Source organism: Peromyscus leucopus, chromosome 5 (genome assembly GCF_004664715.2).
Source record: "Peromyscus leucopus breed LL Stock chromosome 5, UCI_PerLeu_2.1, whole genome shotgun sequence".
NCBI lineage: Eukaryota > Metazoa > Chordata > Mammalia > Rodentia > Cricetidae > Peromyscus > Peromyscus leucopus.
This window is the reverse complement of record NC_051067.1, coordinates 32,521,894-32,540,578: the sequence shown is the minus strand read 5'-3', so window position 1 is coordinate 32,540,578 and position 18,685 is coordinate 32,521,894. Positions and strand designations below refer to the sequence as shown.

Below are 18,685 nucleotides of genomic sequence, written 5' to 3'. Positions count from 1 at the left end.
CTTTAAGGGGTGATTTCTGGAGGGAGCAGTCAGAAACCTGAAAAGACAGTGTAGTATCACCCTAAAGCTCTTCCACCTCATCTTTAGCCAGTAGTTTAAACAGAAAGGGGAAACAAAGGTAGTCAGTCATTTCCAACTTAGTTTTGTCCCTCTGGTCAGATGGTCCAACTTAACCCCAAGATCTGTGCGCTATGGGGACGTTTCTCCTCCTCTCTGTAGCAGGAAGGAGTTCCCAATGCCAAGGCCAGTGATTCCTTCCAAACCAATTCTCTGAACAACATCTCAATTGATGAGCAGCTCAGAGCAAGCAAACCTTTAGCAGTGTGTGCTCCTTCCTAAAATGGAGGCAAATGCCTTACAATGCAGACTGCACAGTGCTCCCGACACTGTGCCCTAACAGGACAGCAGTTCAAAATAAGTGATCAAGATTTCTTCGTGGTCACTCCACTGCCCTTCATAATTCAGTAAAAACAACTTACAGCACGTGCTTAGCGGTGGAAGTAGCCTGTTACATACTCTTAGGTGATGGCCATGAGCAAGAGTTCCTGGAAGGAAGCGTAGCTGCCATGGAACCTGCTGCAAGGTCTAGTGACTGATGGGAAGCTAGGCTGGAATGCTGCAGGCCCAGAGCCTAACCACAAGTTATCACAGTTTACCTCCGGCCTCCTCAGTAGCCATCCTTGCTGACTACACATCCTTATAACTACGAGACAAAACTTTTATGAATCTATTCACAACAGACCACTAACTCTACCAACCAAAAGGCAAATGTCTTCAGATAAAGTCTGAGGCCTGAAACAGATTTCCTTGCTTTGATTTAACCCTCATACCTAATGTTTCCACCAATGTATTTAAAAGGTGCCTTGATTTATGACTTTGTTCTTTCACTATAAAACTTCATGAAACTATTACCACACTGGAGCAGACAATCTATGTTCCCAGGCCATGGTCACTCACATTTGGATCCAGAATAATCACTCTTACACTCTTTGAGGAGAGAGTTGTGTTTTGCTTTGATAATTAGAATTTAGGTCATGCTTCCTTGGAAGAGTTCAAAATACTCTGTAAAAAAAATTTTAAGAAATCACCTTGCATAAACTGTGAACATTTCTTAAAGAGTCTAGCCCAAAATGAAAGGAAAATCTGCAAAATAAAGACTCCCAAAGTGTCTAGGAGCAGCAGGTGGCTGTCGGGCTCCCCAGGCTCCCTCTCCCTAGGCTAAGGCATGCCTCCTGGGGCCCATAATCCCCTTTCTCTCTACACTGCTTCTAGATCCTGAAGCTGCAGTTCAATGTCTTTCCAGTAGGATGGAGACTGTTGAGATGGATTACCTGAGCCATCTCTCCAGCACCAGTCCCCAGCACCTACATGGTAGCTCACAACCATTATAACTCCAGTTCCAGGGGATTCGATGCCTTCTTCTGACCTCCCCATACACCAGGCACACATGTGGTCAGACACACATGCAAGCAAAACACACATAAAATAAATCTTTGGTTTTTTTTTAAAGTCCTCTGGGTATGAGAATCATGTTTTCTTTTCAGTGATTCATGACAGTTAAACAGAAAGCTGGTTAGTTCCTAGGAACAGAAAACATCAGGAGTGAGATGTTACACACCTTTGATACGCAAACCAAACAATCAGGAGTCCAAGCTCCCTTTAAATCAGGAGCCCATAGTCCAGACACTTAGAACCTCCCTTAAACATCCTGGGTACCAACCAACAAGAGCAGCACAAGACAGGAGCACATAAGAATAATAATTAAAATGTACAATCCTAAACTTGCTTATATGGTATGGCCTATCCTTGCTTGCCTGTTCTCTCTATAATAAGGGCACTGGCCTAGGTCGTCCCCCACCCTGGCTCCTTCTGCCTCCTGATTTATCTGGGTGCTTCCTGGGAAGACTAGCACAGCCCTGTCTCTTAGGAATTACTAGCAGTCAACTACCTTTGCAATAGCAGCCCTCTCCTATTCCACTGGACTCACCACACCTCCATTAAAAGTCTCTTAGAGCAGACTGTAGTGAGTGACTGACTCAGAGACTCCAGCCTGTGATCCAGCACACTAGAAACCAGCTGGGCCTACAGAAAGAGGCAGAAATGGTGAAAGTATGTTATTTGCATCTATGAATGTGCCAAAATGAAGCACTTTATTCCATATAAAGGCATCAATAAAAAATTTAAAAAGAAATAAAGACCTGTCTAGGATCAGATAGGATCAAATAATAACTGAACTTACATTTATAAAATGGATTTCCATTTAATTTTAGAATAAATGTATTTCATTTAATAAATGAAAACAAAAGAATTTCCCTGTCCAATTTTTCCCTGGACCACTAGGTCAACGTCAACCCTCTCTTCCTTTTCTCCAAAGAAGGAAGGTCTCAAGTCAGAGGAGACTGGGAAAGGGACAAAAAGCAAGCTATTATGAACTTAACTTCCCAGGAAAAAGTGGCACTTTATTCTGAAGATTTTACAAGGCTCACTGATAAGAACCTCCTGATTGTGGTGAGTTGGAGGCAAAATTATACTGACTACTCCTTAGTCCACTTAATGTCCATCCATTGCCTTCCTTGTAGATCTGACCTAACACCTTGGTCAGGGGTGGGGGGGTTAAAACGTTTGGAATGCAGTAACTTAGTAAACCACTAGCTTTAGGCAATAAAAAGCTCAGGAAGGGTGGAGGCAGAGAATGCAGAGATTACCAAATGAAAGAAGGCTCAGCAGGGGCCACTGGAAACCTGGGCTGCTAGCTCCCCTTAGGAAACAGCAGAAAAATGTGCACAGTATATAAATAAATCATAAAAAGTCATATGGCCCTGCCTCTTCCTCTCTTGGAGAGAGACCACCCAGGTGCAGGTCTGGCATGCAATGCCAAACTCACCTGTCTCTCCACTAAACTATCTCCTTCCAGTAACTATTCATGAGTCTGCACAACTCCTCCTGAGGCATAAGTCAGGCAGCACCTGAGACCTACCCCACAGCTGTCCCCCTTGGAAACAGTCCTGCTGCAGATGATTGATTAATAAATAAAACAATGATTGGCCAGTAGCCAGGCAGAAAGTATAGGTGGGACAAGGAGAGAGGAGAATTCTGGGAAGTGAAAGGCTGAGTCAGAGAGACACTGCCAGCCGCCGCCATGAAAAGTGAGATGTAAGATACCAGTAAGCCATGAGCCACATGGCAAGGTATAGATTAATAGAAATGGGTTAATTTAAGGTAGAAGAACTAGATAGCAAGAAGCCACCATGGTCATACAGTTTTTAAGCAATATAAGTCTCTGTGTGTTTACTTGGTTGGGTCTGAGCAGCTGCAGGATTGGAGGGTGAGAGAGATTTGTCCTGACCATGGGCCAGGCAGGAAAACTCTAGTTACACAGGCAATTCACAAAAGAGAAGTTGCAACGAATGTATGTGAAAAACAAACTCAACCTCAGAGGCACTAGAACCAGAGTGGCACTGTTGGCTCTTACCTGAGGTCTGAAGGCTCACGGCTGCCCACTGACTCTGGGGAGGGAGAACCTCTATTACTGCTGGCAGCAACACAAGCCCTTTCACTACTGCAGAGAATTACAGTTCAGCCAAAATGTGCCAAGTCCTCAGGTAGCTATGCTTCTATACTGACTTCAAACATTCTTGAGAAGTGAACAATGATGAAAATAATCTACACTAAGAGGATCACTAGGCACAAAGATTCCTGCAATCACATTCATCTATTAGAGCCAGGGGCTGGGGAACATCCTCAACAAGTAGGAAATTCTTTAAAGCACCAGGAAAGTCCAGCCAGGGAAATGCTTCACAGTAAATAAAACATGAAAACTATGGAAGAGTAGAGGGGACTTAAATCAAATTAGTAAATAAAGATATAAATTTAGATTGTGATAGGCAGGATTAGCTAGATGGCAGGCTGATCCTCAAAGTATTCTAAAATGCTTAATTGTCTCACCAGCAGAAACTAAAAAACTGATCATAGTTACAGTTGGAAATATGCATGCATGCATACATACATACACTGAGTCCTTATGCCTCAGAAGCCAAAGGCAGGAGGATGGCTCTAGCCTAGGAGTTCGGGCCAGCCAGGAGAAAAAAGTAAAACTTGTCTCAAGCACATCACTATAAAGTAGCTATGGTGGTTTGGGTAAGGAGGCCCCACATAGGCTCACAGATTTGAATGTTTGGTCATTAGGGAGTGGTGCTCCTTGACAGGCATTAAAAGGTGTGGTCTTATTGAATGAAGCATGTCACTGGGGGTGGGCTTTGAGGTTTCAAATGCTCAAGCCAGGCCCTGTGTCTCTCCCTCTCTTCCTGCTGTCTGCCAGTCCAGATGTAGAACTCTCAGCATCAATCCTGATGTAGAGCTCTCAGCTACCACTCCAGCACCTTACCTGCATGCTGCCATGCTTCCCATCAAGATGATAATGGACTAAAGCTCTGAAACTGTAAGCCAGCCACAATTAAATGTTATTCTTTATAAGAGTTGCCATGGCAGCAGGGGAAAGATACCCTCCATCCCACCCATCAGGTGGGAGAGCTGACCCTGAGATCCTAAGAATGGGAGAGCTGTCCCTGCCCCCCACCAGCTGCAACACTTGGGAGAGCAGGCCCTGCACCTCGCCTGGGCAGCACAATAGAGCCAAACCTGTTGGCGGAGGATTTGTGAGCATGGGAGAGCTGTCCCCACAACTAGTCTGTCATGAGGCAGTGTGGGTGGAGGAGAGATGCACCTTCTTAGGACCCCTCACCCCTGACTACCTGCAACACATGAGCAAGCTGATCCTCCCCCTTACCAGCTGTAGCACTCGGGAAATGGATCCTGCACCTCGCCTGGGCAGCACAATAGAGCTGACCCTGTTGGCAGAGTTGTGGTTGAGCCAGCCCCAAAGTTGTATTAGAGAGCTGTCCCCATTATTCATCTTTCATGTGTTGGCACGGGCAGGGGACAAATACCTGCTCCCTCTCCCATCAATGCCTGAGGCAGGAAGAGCTGGCCCTGAGATCATAATAACAGGAGAGCTGCCTCTGCCTCTCATCAACTGCAGCACTCAGGAGAGTGGCCCCTACACCTCCCCTGAACAACACAGTAGAGCTGGCCCTGAAGGTACAGGTGTGGGAGAGCCAACCCTGAGGATGTGAAGGTGGGAGAACTGGCCCTGCCCCATGCTCATTGCTGTAAGGGGCAAACTAGCCAGGGCAGTGCTGGAGAGCTCCCCCTGGTGGTGAAGACAGGGGAGAGCTGGCAGACTGAACAACCCTGCAACTACCCATGCCCAGAACCAGGGTTATATGTTGGGACACCCTAACACCATCCCATCTGTGATCTGCTGGAGCGTGGAGGTGGGGAGTGTGGATGAGGTTGGTCCTGTGGACCCAAGGCTACAGGATCTCCACGACACAGAGAAGCAACAGGATGTCCAGGAAGAGTCCCAGTGAGGGCCCAGGGCCAACAGTGTAGTGGAGACTGAACCAGACCAATGATACTTTTTGATAAAGATATATGGATAAAGGAGTTTACTGGGTGACTCACTGTGTCACACTGCAGCTTCCATGACAAAATTTTCCCTTTCCCCCCTTTTCTTTTTCCTTTTTTCTCTTAAATTTTATTTTGCTTTATTCTGGGAGGGAGGGCTATTCATGGGATCAGGAGGTATGATGTGAAAAACACAAATAATAAATAAAGTTAAAAAACATTTAAACAAGAAAAAAACAACAAAGAATTGCCATGATCATGGTGTTTCTTCACAGCAACAGAACACTGACTAAGAGAGTAGCAGAACTGGGATTTAAAATTAGGCCCACACTATCTGATCCTCCTCTAACTGGTTTATGTTCTACTATGAAAATCTTCAATATACATAAGAGCCTCTACACCCCATCATCCAGCGTCTTCTCTCCCCTTTGAGCCAGTCCCTCCACTTTGACAAACTTTCATCTTGTTTTCTGAATGAGTACTTCAAAACATGTTGCCATATCCGCACATCTCAGTTTGTATCCTTACAAAGGACTATATGCACAGCTCAAATATAAATGTTTTACATATTATCCCCATAACTATCCCAGTTCATGTGTCAGAATCAGGATCAAATTAATACTATCTAACTTTTTAGAAAACAAAACAAAAGCTACCTTACTACAAATATGTATGTATGCTGAATCAACACAGAGAAAGGATGAGAAAGAGCCACACCACAGGTTAACACTAGAGAGGGATGGAGGGGTCAGAAAAAAAAAAAAAAGATGCTTTAAATAGAGTTCTATATACTTTGCCTGCGACTGTGAGTAGGAACATACAATTTTAGAAGTTCAGGTGGGCCTTGAACAAACACGCCAAGTAGAGCACACCCTGAGGCAGCACTCTGGAAGGAGACCTAAGGCAGAGAGTCGAGGACCAGTGACCATGTGAGGTTGTCCCCTTTGTCATTCTGCCCCACACTTACTCATTTCTCCTGTGAGGTATGACTATGACATTATCTCAGCAGCATGGCTAGGACTGTCATCTGAACTCCTACATCCAGCACAGTGCCAGACCCCCAGAGAAAAGTGCTGGGCTGGGCAGCTCCTAGGACACAAGACTCAGCGCTTTGGCTCTCTTATAAGTTTTTCAACCAGAGCAGCAGGGACCTCAAAGACCACGTGAAATTTCAGCTATGCAAAATCATGAAATGAGGCTTTTGAGGGAAACACCAGCTAGATGGTCTAATGTAGAAGAGATGCCACTCTTTGAGGGAAACACCAGCTAGATGGTCTAGTGCAGAAGAGATGCCATTCTTTGAGGGAAACACCAGCTAGATGGTCTAGTGCAGAAGAGATGCCACTCTTTGAGGGAAACACCAGCTAGATGTTCTAATGTAGAAGAGATGCCATTCTTTGCCTCTGGATTGTGCGCCACATGCACTGTAGGTTTTTATTTTGGGTATTTTTTTGGTGTGTGTGTGTGTGTGTGTGTGTGTGTGTGTGTGTGTGTGTGTAGGGACACATGATCAGTATGTAGACATGCATGTGGAGGTCAGAGGTCAATTCTGTGGCTTCAGTTCTCTCTTTCAGCTTTGATGTGGATCCTGGAGATCAAACCCAAGTCATGAGGTTTGCACAGGAAGCTCCCTCCCACATTGAGTCACCTTGCCATTGCCTGCCAACATCTCCCTCCCTCTTCACCTCCCTCCCAGTCTCCCACCACCATGTGTCTGTGTCTGTGTGTGTGGGTCTGTGTCTGTGTCTGTGTGTCTGTGCCTGTGTGTGTGTCTGTGTGTGTGTCTGTGTGTGTGTCTGTGTGTGTGTGTGTGTGTCTGTGTGTCTGTGTGTGTGTCTGTGTGTGTCTGTGTCTGTGTGTGTCTGTGTGTGTGTCTGTGTCTGTTGTGTGTCTGTGTGTGTCTGTGTCTGTGTCTGTGTGTGTGTGTCTGTGTGTGTGTGTGTGTGTCTGTGTGTGTGTGTGTGTGTGTCTGTGTGTGTGTCTGTGTGTGTGTATGTAGGTCAGAGGATATCTCTGTGGAGTCAGTTCTCCCTTCTACTTTTATGTAGGTTAGGTTCTGGGGACTGAACTCTGACTGTCAGGCCTGCATGGGAAGTGCCTTTTCCCACTGAGCCATCTTGCCGATGCTAAATCAATAAGTCTTCATAATAACAATCACCAGAAGCTACCATAGAAGCTAAGTTTGCTAATCACATCTTACACTGGCAATCAATCACGACAGCTACTCTTGATCACCAATACAGAAACATGCTACAGGAAAAAAAAAATGAGATGGATTCCACTTAAGCACCACGATCTGAGACGAACAGATGAACAGTTCCTTTCCTAGGGCACAAGAGGTACAAAGATCAATATTCTGTTGTTCTCTGATCACCTGAAGAACCAAAAATTCAAATCTGTAGGTCTAAAACTTTTTCTTAATTATTTCACTGAAACGAATCCTACCCCTCTACCAATCTTGATATCAGAAAATCTGCTGTTCTCCAACCTGGTGACCAAAGCCTATAAACCCAGCTACTCAGGAGGCTGAAGCAGGATCACTCAAGGCCTACCTGGTTAGAGTGAGTTCCAGGCTGCCCTGAGCAACTTATATCTTATCTCAAAACAAAAAGCAAAGAGGGCTGAGGACACAGCTCAGTGGGAGTCCACTTGCTTAGCACAAGCGAGACCTTGTGTCACTAGTATCACAAAAAAAAAAAAAAAAGTTTGTTTTTTCAGTTTCAAACAGCCATCCATGTAAGAGGAAGGGACAGTACTGACAATTTATCTGTAACCAACAAGCACTTGAAGTGCAAAGCCCAAAGAAGGTTTCAAAAGGCGCCTGTACAGCTAGCTCTTCTGTGGGTGGTAGGCCATGAAGAGACAGTGCACTCGCATGGCATTTCTGCCATGTGTAAACCTAAAGTCATCAGGTTCCCGAAAGACAAGTTCACTGTCAGTTAGCATTATGTGACTTAGCCACCATTTGTGGTGGTTTTTTCTTTCTACATAAAAAAAATTTTTACTTCTTAAATAAATGTCTCAGGTCATGACTAGTACTATTCATTTATTTTACCATAATTAACACAAATAGCCAATTACCATAAAGTAGAATGGTGGGGCCCACAAGATGGCTCAGTGGGTAAAGGTGCTTGCTGCCAAGTCTGACTACCAGCGTTTGATTCCTGGACCTCATGCAGTGGAAGGAGGGGACTACGTGAGGTCATCCCCGTGATCACTCTGCCCTACACTTGTTCATTTCTCCCGTGAGGTGCACCTCTGGAGTCATCTCAGAAGCATGACCATGAAGGTCATGAGAATTGCTAGTCCTCCATGAAGCCGGACCCCCCGGGAAGAGAGCTTGGACTGCACTGCTCCAAGAACACAGAGCTTGTCGATTGGCTCTTTTATAGGCTCCTCAGTCACAGCAGCAGGGACTTCATAGAGTAGGATTGTCCTCTGATCCCTACACATGGACCGTGGCACATGAGCCTCCCCACATAAATAAATAAATGTAAAAACCACATTTTAAAAAGCAAGTTAATCAGTTGTAGTTATAGGAACAAAGGATGTTAACGGACTGATGATAAATTCAGGTCTTTCTTCTGGATTAAAGAAAATATTCTAGAATCAATGATGAAAGCCACCCAACTTTGAGAACATACTAACTGTGCTTCATGATTTTTATATTACAGTAACAAACATCATTAACACCACAAATACACAATCCCAAGAAAGTTGAACACTAGAAGAAATATCAAGATGGCTGTATTTAAAAAGAAAAAGTTTTAAAAGTATCCAACACTACTACATACTTTAATTCTTCTGATTTTAGACACAGAAGCTAAGGAGAAACATGTCCTCACTGAAGAGACACGGGAGGAGGACGGGGAGGTTCCCCCTCTCGTGGATGCCAAATGAGTTCATATACTACAACTAGGGGCCCAAGATAGGTGGGGGTGCAATGGGGTGCAGAATAGAGGGGCCTCTCTGAAGAGATGCCCTTGGCCTAGAATTGTTGTTCTCACTGGACAACTCACCAACAAAGGAATCTCACTCCAACAAGACTTCCAGGAGGACAGAAAAGAAAAGCTAAACAACACACAAATCCCAAGGAATGTTCAAAAGTCTATAGCTATTTATTCAAATAACAATGCACTTGAGCACCTCAACAAAAATGTTCAGAAATAACACCAAATATTATTGAGATATTCAGAACCCTAGCACTAGAAAAAGAGATACTGCCCTAGTGTATACTACAATATAAGACAAAGTTTCGTTTGTCTCAACTTGTCAGACATTTAAGACGAAGTAAGGCAATATTCCCTGACAAAACAGCGGTAAACAGGCATGCCAAAATCAATGGGCGTTTCCACAGAAGGTCAAGAAATCAACCATCAGCTTAAATTGGTTTATATTATTAAAATGGTTAAACATGGCAGATGTCACCTAACTCCCAGATTCTTTTACATGACCACAGTTGGATTAATTCGATCCAAATTTTGAATAATAGCTTTCCCAATTTCTAAAAATACATCAACGTTGTTGCTATCTTACAATTTCTGCTTTATTTGTCTAGCTCCAGCTCAAAAGAAATTTCTTCAAGGCCATATATCTTGACATAGTGAAAGGAAATAATCAGCACTCAGCAGTGCCATTAACATTTCTGAGCCCCAGGGGATTAAACAGGCAGATGCTGAGGAAAGTGCCTGTCTGAGAGGCCAGGGCAGTTCAGCCTGCACTGCAGCTGTGAGGGATGGAAGCTGCTGGCAGTGCAGGGCAAGCCTAGGAGAAACCCTGAGCACAATTCCAGCATCCGAAATAAATTAAAGTAAACAGTATTGCTCGCTCTCATCCACCCTGTTAGCAGCCTCTCTGCGGAGCCGAGACCACACACTCGGACCACACAGCGCCAGTCCAGCTCACTCGCACGCAACATCTACAAGCTGTCACTCTGCAGATGGGGGGGAGCAGAGGGAGGGGGTGGGGAGAGCTAGAGGGATGAAGGGAGGGGAGAGAACAGGAAAGGAGATGGAAGAGGCCCCTGCACAGACAGCTGGAGAGCAGTGTGGGCTTTGGGGGAGATGGGGAGGGTGGAATCTATAACCCTCCTTGAGAAAACAATCTGGTCGTGGCCCTGTGCAGACTGACCTGGACTCCCCCATACCAATTTAGTAGCTGATGAAGGATTAACAAAGCATCCATTTAACATCAATTAACCTCCTATCCATCACAGGTCAAAAGAGAAAATCACTACTATAAAAGCATTTCATTAAAATTAAGTCAAAAGGCCATCTTTCCTTATAATTTATAATGTATAATTGCATGTTCTTTATAGATTTATATGGGACGGGTTATACAGTCTATCTCTTCACCATTAATGACATACATTAAAGGGTTTTTGCAACAGAGATCAGGAGGAAAAAAAGGGTGTGTGCACGTGTGCCTGCATGTATGTATGTGTGTGATATGTGTGCAGGTGTGTGCAGGTGTGCTCACCCATGAATGCAAGTGTGGAGGCCGGAGGTCAGTGAGATATCTTCTGTTGCCCTCCACCTTCCTGGTTTACAGTCTCTCCGACTCAAGGTGGAGCTCACCACTCTGCTAGGCTGCCTGCTGGCTCCAGGGATCTGCCTGTCTCCAACCCTCAGTCTTGGACTAACAGATGCCAGGCTCTTCCACGGGTGATGGAGATCCAAACCCAGGTCCTCACATTAACACAGCAAGCACCTGACCTGCTAAGCCAGCTCCCCAGCTTGAATCAGAAACTCTTAATTTTATAACTTGCCTTTATTGCACTGAGGCATAAACTTAATTTTCCAAAATACTTATTAGTAGAATAAAAGAAAGTAAATTGCTATTGCCTGTTATAGAATTTCAGGTTAAAAGTACATTTTAAAATTAACTGGCAGAAATAATATTAGGAAAAAGTCAGGAAATTAAATTATAACCAAGAAGGAGTTCTAGGATCAAAAAAATAAATAAATAAAAATAACCTTTTTCCTCAGGCATCAATGCAAAACTATAGTTAACAAAAACAAAAAATTAATTCCTAGGATGTCAGAAATTGTACAATAATCAGTGACTAATCTTTTTCCTCAGGCCTCAATGCAAAACCATAGCTAACAGAAACAAAACCAACTCAAACCTCAAAGAGGCCACAGAGTCCCAAGTGGACTGCAGCGGGGCTGGTCAGACTCTGGGTCTCAAATGGTCTGCAGAGAGGCAGGTGAGTGCCACAAGCTTCCTGCCTGGCCTTCCCCCCTCTCTCTTTAGGACATCTTTCTTTCTTTACCTCCACAAACGAGAAAGAATTAAAATATGTTATCTACGGTTTTTAATGAAAATATTACATTTTAGTTTATATCTTAGACTGTTATGGGGGAAATACAGTAATTAAAATAACAATAAATGAATGGCACGTAATTATTTTTAATTTTATCTCATGTCTGTTTATAGATGAAGAAAAACTATTACCTCCTACTCCATTTGGACATATGGAACTGGGGAAAAGAATGCACCTGGGTGGCCAGGAAGCAAGAATGACCAGAACAAGAGAGCACAGGCAAAATCTGACAAGGCCTTCAAAGTTCCTATGCAATTCATCTTTTGCATAAGCCTGGATTATCCAACTTTTCTCACAGAATAGCATGGACTCGCTGGGAAGAGCCACTCAGAATCCACCTCGTTCCCCAGAGCTGGCACGGCAGCTAAGCATCTTCCCACACTGCAGTCAAAGCCCGAGGTCTAAAGCTGTCTGGCTGCTCCTCAACCCACTGGACACTGACCAACTGTCAGCAATGAAGTCACATTGCTTAAGGAAAGGAAAAGGAGGGGCGGCTTCACATAAAAACAACACTATTCACTGAGAGGGGGTTGCAGATTATATCTTATGTACACAACAATCTCTTCTTCTTAGGTCCACGGGGAACAACAAAAATTAATTTCTGGGATGTCAGAAATTGTATTTCTCAGAAAAAAAAAGTTCAGGTGTCACCCCTAAAAGACAAATCATCCACAAAAGATTGAAGAAGCCATTAGCAAATAAAATCACTTATTATGCCACTGAGACAATTTGGGTTCTAAAGAAAAAGATCATGTGGAACCTCAACAGGTTGGATCCCCAAATCCCAGGGACAGGGAGAGAGCTAAGGATAAACTAGGACTGTGAAAAGCTTTGTTCAATAAAAACACTCACCAACGGCTTGCTGTGTATCCAGGCACTACAGTAGACAGAAGAAGTAACATTAGGAAACCGGGAGGCCAAGAATGACCATGGCCTTCAGAAGGGTCATGGCAGTGAGACAGCTGAACAGAAAAAGGATATCAGCAATTGTTTTTTAAAATATGGCTTGGAAGGGAAGAATTACAGAAGCAAATGAGTAACAAGAGTCTGAGATCAAGGGAGGACAGATTTCTTCCTGCAGGTGCCCTTCTTGGTGCAGCCTCTAAGCACACACAAAGGCCAGAGCCAAAGGCTGTTAAGTTAGCAAGACCAGAATGACAGTCAGGCAGAAGCAGATGAGCTACCCAGCCAGGTACAGAGATGTGTCTCTGTCCACAACTGGAGAAGAAACTGTCTTAGCACAAGGACCATGGGATTCTACTCAGACAGTTCTATTTTTCTGGAGCAGGTGGCAAGATCACCTACTAAGAGTAGAAATGAATGGATGAGCAGTTTGAAAAGCAGGAAAAATGCTCAACTGGATTTTGCATAGATCAGAAAGTGGGTGATAATCTAGAAGATTCCTTGATAGCCCAGTTAAATCTTACTCCTCCCTGCCTCCAGCCCTGAACAGCCTCTACTTCCTCCCTCTCTACCTTCCAGCTATTTGCACTCTTTGAGACTCTCCATCTTTTAAATAGCCACACCTCTCCAAATAGTCCCCTCATTAAAGTCTCATTTGAACCATCTGGCATGAATTCTGATTCCTGCAGAGTCCCTGACTTATATACACATACATCATGTCACTCACATGGGGCTCCCATTATGAAACCACAGCAAATGACTCAGGCTATTTGTCTTGCTTTCTCGCTCAGTAAAATTATAATATAATGAATGTAACCATGTAACTTCCAAAGTCACATTAAAACTGAAAATGACCTTTATAAACATATTGAATCCTAACACTTGGGAGACAGAGGCAGGTGGGTCTCTGAGTTTGAGGCCAGCCTGGTCAGTCCAGGCCAGCCAGGGCTACAGGGCTACACAGTAAGACCTCAAAAGAAAAAGGAAGGAAGGAAAGAAGGAAGGAGGGAGGGAGAAAAGGAAGGGAGGGTGAACGAATCATTAAAGCTTCCAGAGGAGCCTCCTAGCAGAGCAAGGTAGCACCTTCAACACTCTACACAATTCTGGGTACTTGGATCCACCGAGTAGCCAATTTTCTCATTAACTAAAATCTAGACCTTCCTTAGGTCCAGGAGAACAAGCTGTACTCTAAAAATAAAAACAAAATGAATATTCCACTTCAGTGGTAATTGCCACCAACAGTACTGAGTTTAAGAACGTTCAGGAAGCTTTTTTCAATGACCAAATGTATTTGGGGGGCAGGGAAGCTGTCTAGCAAGTCAATTCCAAACTCCATGCCTGACCAAAGGCACTCAGTAACCCAAAGAGCACCTGCCCATGCCTGCTCACCGGCCACTCAGAGGCAGTCCAAGTTACACCCACACTCACAGGCCCTCCCTGGCTTTTTGTACTCCTCAGAGCTTCCCTCTCACTCCACCCCACCAGACCCTTTCTTCTCTCAACCATGACAGCAGTCTGGTTCAAGCCGTTCTTTGAGAGGACAAAAACGGCCCTTCAGAATCCAGGCTGATGTCATTTTGAATGCCTCTATCATATGCTAGAATTGGGAGATGTAGGGATGACTACAACTACTTCCTGTATCAGTTGAGTTTTCTTGATAATCACAACACTCATACTAAGAATAAGACAAGTGCTAAGTGAGAATGTGATAACGTGATTCACAGGAGTGGGAATTTCCAATGTTCAAAGATTGAGATAATCTAGTTGGTGGTGTTTCTTGCTGTTCTTGTTTGTCCATTTTGTTTATTTTTGCTTTGAGACAGGGTAACATTTGTAGCCCAGGCAGATCTTACACAGCATCCTCCTGCATCAGCCTCCCCAGTACTGACAATACAGGTATACACCATTACACATGGCTGAGATAATCAAGTTTTATATAGTGTCTGAATACACAAATAAGGGAAACTGAGGCCCAAAGATGCTGAGTACCACAGCTATTGTTATGCAGCTGGCTGGTGGCAGTGCATGGGACACTGAATGGTCGCTTTCACTCCTATACCAAAAGAGTTTTGACTCTAATTTCCAAACTGAGACCAAAAGGGCCTGCATGTGTATACACAACTTCAAAACTCACAGTGTCGCTACAATTATTTCAAATTTGTGTGTTTGTATCACTAGCAATCATTCCTCTAATCAACACAAATATACTGTATACTGTAAAGTGTTTGATTATAGTGGACAGCCTCTACCATTCCAGCTCTGCAGACAGTCCAGGGGGTCCACACATATACTTCCCAGGGTTTAAGATCATTCAACACTTCCATATACGGCTCAGTAATCAATGTTATTTCCCACTCCAATCAATCTCAAAATCACCTACTATCCGATTAAGCCTCAAACTCATCCACTGGGTAAACATTTAAAAAACATACCGTGTATACTACGCAGTAGGCACCACCAGGAACCTGGGCCCAATAAAGGTGAGCAAAGAAAAGCCAGGCAAGGTGGTGTGTGTCCCAGCACTGAGGAAACTCTGCTCTAAGGATGAGCTGAGCCAGCAAGTTCAAGACCAGCCTGAGCAGTGGGACCATCTCAAAAGAAATAATAAAGTAAACCAGAAAATATGTGCAAAAGTAACTGAGGGACAAGTTTATCACGAGCGTTTCCTGTGTGGTCAGATCCTGATGTGGCTACACACTTAGAGATTGTGTAGTCAACACAAAGTCTTCTACCAGAATGCAGATTCTTAAACTGTGGGTGGTAATCCTGTAAGTTACACAGGGCCATGTAACCGAATGTGGAGGTAGCAAAAAAAAAAAAAAAAAAGAAAAGAAAAGAAAAGAAAAGAAAAAAGGCAAATGAAAGTCTTCTGAACACACAGGATCAAAAACAAATTCAAAAATCAAACCCATAGTGAATCCAAGGTGTTGCTAGCCAGCAGTACCCAATCCAACTTCATCAGCCTTTGTTCTGAACTTCTCTCTGTACATGCACCTAATATCCAAGAGTATTAAACTGAAGCACTTCAATTCAGGGTCAATTTACTGTATGTGATGAATTGCAGTGTTTTCACTGTTTGTTACTATTTGAATATAAAGCACCCCCTGTAGGTTCAAATGTTTGAACACTTCATCCCCACCTCCTAACGCTGCTCCAGGTAGTTCTGAACACTTATAGGATGAAGAGCCCCATTGGGAAAGGAAGTCACTAGGGGCAGGGACTTGAGATTTTAAGGCCCAGCCCCACAGCCTGACTTCTGTCTGCTTCCTGTTCCACCAAGAGGTGAGGAGTCCAGGACACAGTCCTGCCACCATGGAGCTGCCTGCTGCCATGCTTTCCTCTCTGGAAGCCCGAGAAAGGCCTTCCTCCTTGAAGTTGCTTCTGGCAGGTACTTGGTTACAACAACGAAAACACTAACACACATGTCTACCGAGGGTTCTGCTCCTAAAGAAAGAAAACCCTTTGAATACTGAAAGCAAAAACTAGATACATTTCCCTATCTATTCCTCAGCATGCAATCATCAAAAGACTTGGTCTTTGACTTGAGTTGTGTCAGAATTTTGATCTGAAGAAATGCTGTTTGAACTGCTAATATGAAGTTCTAAAAGATCACCAATGGTTTTTGCGTGGCAGTAAGGGCATATCTTCAACAGTTTCCAAAATGTTCCTAACTGTACTTCCACAATTCTGTACTACACATGTATACAGAGCAATGTTCTTAGTATTGATGATTATAAAATTAAAATCTCAATCAACTCTGAAAAACACTAAAGATGCTCCATGTCCTGTAGTATCAAATATTTAACCAAGACTTAATTCTTTTTTGTTTGGTTTTCGTTTTTCAAGAGAGGGTTTCTCTGTGTAACAGCCGAGGCTGTCCTGGATCTCTCTTTATAGATCCACCTGCCTCTGCCTCCCGAGTGCTGGGATTAAAGGCATGCACTACCATGTACGGCTACTACAATTCTTTATGTAAAAAGAAATGAGTACATCCAGTTCTATACTTTCATCTTTAATAAATGGTAAAATTACATGTATTCAAAAATTGTTTTAAAATAAAAATTTGTGATTTATAGTTAATGAATGCTTACATTGTCTACTTATTTTATATACTTACATAGATACTTACAAGGTCATGGAAATTCTTTGAAAAGTTTTAAGTGGAAAAAGTTGACAAAGCCCCGAATTAGAATACTACATTTACAAAATGTTTTGAACTTAATCTACGCGGTTATTTATCACCTTTTGAAAGGTAATAGTTCAAAATGTCTAGAACAGGAAATTAAATAATTGGCAAGAAAAAAAACGTCACTTTCTAACGACTCCAAGGGTTGTTCCCAACAGATGAGGGAACATTCGTTTCCCCACTTAAAAATACTGTCCACTGAGTCAAACAAAAGAGAACATGTAAGCAGCGAGTACGCATCAGCGTACTTTACCTTGCTAATCTCTAATTCATTCACACTTAGGTCATCCTTGTTTTCACTTTCAGTTCCTCGCCACTGACTGAATCTGATACCAAGCATGGGCCATCACATGCTAAGCTTTATAAACAAAGTCTTACTATGCATTAGTAGAGTGATCCCAGTTGACATTAGCTTTTCAGTACAGAGCACCAAATGGCCTAATGGAGGTGTGGCTGGCTTAGAAACACGCACTTGCTGCTTTTCACCAAGTCCGGTTCAGAGAGTCGTGAAGATACCACTCAGGCTTCCCATCCGCTTTAGTGCGGAGGTCTTCAGCAGATTAAAAGCCGGCCCGTCCACACCCCAGGGATCCAGCCCGGCGGTCTGCGCGGAGGCGGACGCGCGGCGGGCCGAAGGCTTGGTCGGCGGCTCCCACACGCAGCACCGCGCCCCGAGCTCCTCACCGCACCTTCCCAGGTCGCCCAGACCCAACGGTCCCACACCGCGCGGCTCCCCGCCGGACCCAGGGCATCCACTCACCTCCAGCGTCCACTGCCTGCAGCCAGCGTCAGGTCCCCGCCGACCCGCCCCAGCTCCGGGCCGCCGCAGCCAGCCGTAGGGCCGCACTTCCGCACGCCGCGAGCGCCGAGCGCGTCGATCCGCCGCCTAGCCGAGCGCCGAGCCCTGGATGGACTGCCTCTTCCAACCCGGAGGGAGGAGAAGGGAAGTGGGAGGGAGGTGACAGACAGACAGAATGGAAGTGGAGAGGAAAGGGCTAGAAGGAAAAGAAGGGAGAAGGAGAGGAGGGTGAAGAGATGGAAAGAAGAAGAGGAGTCGGTGGGGAAAGGAGAAAAGGGAGGAGGGAAGCAGGAAGGAGGAGAGAGAAAGTGGAAGCCTGCGGTTAGGAGAGGAAAGGGGGGGGTGGAGAGTGGAAGAGGGTACAGTGGGTTAGGGTCACTGTAGACATTGGTGGAAGGGTCCTCAATGAATCAGAGGTCAGCACCAGGTCAGGAGGCAGACCTCAGTCAAAGGACTGCATCCAGCTTGGAGTGCCTGCCATATTAAGGGACCCAAGGGTCAGAGCTCTGGCGTTCCAAAGGCTTGAGAGGTAAATTGACTTGCAAACTTCCAAGACTCCAGAATTATAGAAATGACTCCCATCTACAGCCCAGAAGTACGAAACTTTGAATGTGCCCTCCTGTGGGCTGGGCTCTGTAGCTCTGGAGATGGCCAGCTGAATAGAAGCAAGCATTCCCTGTGGCTTCCTCCATAGCAGTCCAGGCAACAAAGGACAGTGGTCTGCACCAGAGGACAATGGGGGAGGCAGAGAACAGTGATTCCGGTTGTGTTGCTGTGGCTGTGGAGGGAAATAGCTGCAGGGTGCTGGTCAAGAGTGTCATTATTGAAGACCAACAACAGCCTAAGCTATTGCTTTTCAAATACCTTTCTGTGCTGAATTATGCACTCAGTACATACATGGAGGGGGGGTGTATGTACAGATAACAGGTATAGTATGTTTTCATTTTTCTCTCCTTTTTGTGAGAAGATCTATCAAAGTGTTTCCAGAACCATCCATCTTAAGGAG

General features: G+C 44.4%; 1 protein-coding gene across 3 annotated transcripts in view; it reads right to left on the bottom strand.

Moving 5' to 3' along the window:
• The window catches only part of Exoc2 (exocyst complex component 2), a 177,499-nt gene extending 159,758 nt beyond the window's left edge, over positions 1-17,741 (bottom strand). For all 3 annotated transcript variants that reach the window (XM_028881075.1, XM_037205846.1, XM_028881104.1), the window contains exon 1: positions 17,641-17,741. The gene's annotated coding sequence lies outside the window, so the exon portion shown is untranslated. The remainder of the gene's footprint in view (positions 1-17,640) is intronic.
• Positions 17,742-18,685: the final 944 nt, after the last annotated feature.